Source organism: Magallana gigas, chromosome 7 (genome assembly GCF_963853765.1).
Source record: "Magallana gigas chromosome 7, xbMagGiga1.1, whole genome shotgun sequence".
NCBI lineage: Eukaryota > Metazoa > Mollusca > Bivalvia > Ostreida > Ostreidae > Magallana > Magallana gigas.
This window is the reverse complement of record NC_088859.1, coordinates 8,601,030-8,604,321: the sequence shown is the minus strand read 5'-3', so window position 1 is coordinate 8,604,321 and position 3,292 is coordinate 8,601,030.

The window sequence follows — 3,292 nt, the reverse complement described above, 5'->3', positions numbered from 1 at the left end:
CACATTGTATGTGTTTGCTTTTGAAATACGGAAATTTGATACATATGATTTTTGAAGAAATTAAATTCAGATGCTTACTAGTACCTTAAAATCACGTGCATATAATATGTTTGTACTATAATAGAGACTTTAGTTATCAAAAAAAAATCTTTGAATCAGTAGAATTAAAATGCAATTTTATAAACAACAAATACCAATTCATATTTTACTTATACTTTTACGAAGAAAAATTTATCAATGACAGGATAGATTTATCTACAAACCAGTTCCGCAGGGCAGCATTAAAGGCACGCTAAAATGTGAAGTGACTACAATAATTGAAGGTCAAAGCGCCATAACTCTACACAATTATAAAGAATTTTTAAAATGTACTAAATTCTGGAAAACGTCAACCTATTTCAAAGCTCTCAGAGTATGTTTGCTAGCATAGAGAAATATTGAAAAGAGTTGAGGCAATTCTTATATGTTCCCAAACCATTTCTTGGCAGAACATATTTTTTGTTCGAACATCAAATAAAGGGTAGCAGAGCTTTTCTTTATTTGATAAATGAAAGCGAAGCTTTGAATATATGTAGCCAATCTCCAGCTTTTAAAAATGTATGTATTTTCAATTAACTCTTCACTCTGAGTCCGAAGAACAATGGTGTCAAACTTGTGACACCGTCGTCTTTACACTTACGATTCAGTGTATACGTACCTAGTGTTTAATGATGTGATGTGTACGAGTAGGATTAAGTATTTATCGAACATGCAAAGAAAACCACTTCAAGTGGGCTAACAATATTGTTATTTAACGTGCTTAACCACAATTTTCTTTAAAGTCTCATTAGATCTATAGATATCCTTTGAAGCCTGTTTGTATCGACAAAGTAGAGTTGAGATATTTACAGACAAACATTCTACATTTAATCGCAGACTCATTGACATGATTTTAATGTATTATCGTAGCCTACACGTCTAGATTGATCTTCTTATCTGTCAATTTAAAGAAAAGTTGAGAAAAGTCCCAGAGATCTATATGCACTTGGGGGTGGGGGATGGAGGGGATGGGGGTCGGTCCTGTCCTCAAGCACCTGTGTCATTTTCTGGCTGCAGAGCTGTATCTTTTTCTGAAAATTTGGGTTGTTTCCCGTCCAATTTTTTTTCTGACTGGAATGCTAGAGTTCTGTAGCTATTCAACGCCATTACTCATCCGTTTTAATTTTTTTTCATTTCTGATTTTATAATGGCTTACATATATGATAAGCTAAAAAAAAGTCCTTATATTTATATGTTTTCCTAAATACTGTTGCATTTAATTGAAGTTTTCGTGAGTAAAATCACGCAATGCTCGATAGTTATTCCCCTTGTTGTCCATATGACCTTTTTATTATGGGGCTGTTTAGTTTTTTCTCCATGAATGCTATTAATAGTCGTGCATATGTGCGATTAGAAGATATGATCCAAGATCGATTTGGCACAAAACTAACACAATTTTTTTTTTATTGACAAAATATTAAGAGCATATTTTATTTGTTACCTACCTTATGAATATCATCTAACTCCCTAAAAAAGGGACAACCTGTTTTCCGTTTGCACGTAAATAACATGCAGACTACTAGAGAAGATGGTCAAAATGCTAAGTAAAAGTACAAAGAGTTTCTATGAAAAGTAATCGTCGTACAAATCACATAAAATGTCGCTGTCGTTACATGTAGTAACAAAAAGCAGCGAATTACGGAATATTAATGATTGAGACATATTAATTAATTGCAGCTGGCAGCAATAAACAAATAGATTAATTCAGTAAGGAAATGTATTTCTGAAGTTTACCTAGAAACGTATTGGATTTCTCCTATTTCATTTTTCCAAGAACAGAACTGCATGAAATACATGTACTACAACAAGATTCATGCAACAAGAGCTCTAGAAATGGTGTGTGTATTAGTGATATTTAACTTGTGTATGATTCTATTCTCTTAATTTTACAATACGACAGCTGTGACGGAGTAATAAAAAGTAATCAATATATCGTTCTTTACATTTCAATATCTACTATTATTTCAATATTTAATGTTATTCAAACATTAATAGCGGTATTTACACTTTGGTAATTAATATATTCGTTTTAGATGTAAATGGTATTGAAAATTGTCGATTAATGCCAAATTGCATAAAACTATAAACTTTACAGTGAAAGTCTTAAGTTGTATTGGATCTTAAAAGGTCTGTGGCAACGCACTTTGAGAAAATTATGCACTTTGAACTTTTTTTTCAAAGTGCGTTAAATTTTGGTCCAAATCAACGCACTTTGAAAGTGCGTTATGAGTGTAGACCAACTTTTTTTTTACATCATGACACTTAACGCACTTTGAAAAAATAAATTCTTAATTTTTTTAATAAACATTTAGAATGATGTTAAGTTGTGTTGATATGTGAAATATTGATTGATACGGCGATCCATTCTTTCAGCAAGGGAGATAATAGCGTCAGATGGTATTAACAAGGACGTTTCTCATGCGCTGATCCATACTGGATGAGCTTCCTACAATTTTTTGAAGGGGATTATTGCACCTGCTGCGGCCATTGAAACGAAAAACAAAAAGATTCATACGTCTTCCCCTTCCCAACTTCGCGGGTTACAAAGCGATGATTCTTTCTTAAACAAGCTAAGAATGTATTAAAAAACGTTAAAAACATTGTTGTAACCCAGTTTATGATGTCTAAGTATAAAGTCGCTAGCTTTTGAATTTAATTAAGTCGTTATTTAAATATAAGTTCTTATGTGGATTAAAGATCTTTTATATTATCAAATTATGAAAACAAAATTATAAAATGGATCATTAATAGAATTTATTCATTTTTGGAATCCTATTTTAACATTCTTTATACTGAATGTTCATTTAAGCCAATTGCGTTATAAACATATAAGATATTTAACACTAAGTAATTTGACGGCTACTTCTGTTGTAATAGCCCATCAATTCGAAAAGAAAAATATGAACTCGTCCTAAGAATGTCGTAGACAGGGGTTTTGAAATATGGATCTATAAAATGTTAATGAGCGAGGGCTATTTGTTTCTTTAAAAAAGGTATTCTTTATACAAAAAAGATAATAATAACGAAGAAAGAAATGCCTTATTGACATTTATCTCTTTGTTGAAATTTAAAGGAATTGATTTGATTTAGAATTACTGCTTTAAAAAAATCGCATATCTATACTTAAATATTGAGTCATGAGTCATATTATCTTCACAGTAGGTAAATGGCAAATATCCATTCCTTGAGCCAGAGAGTATTAACTCGTAAATGA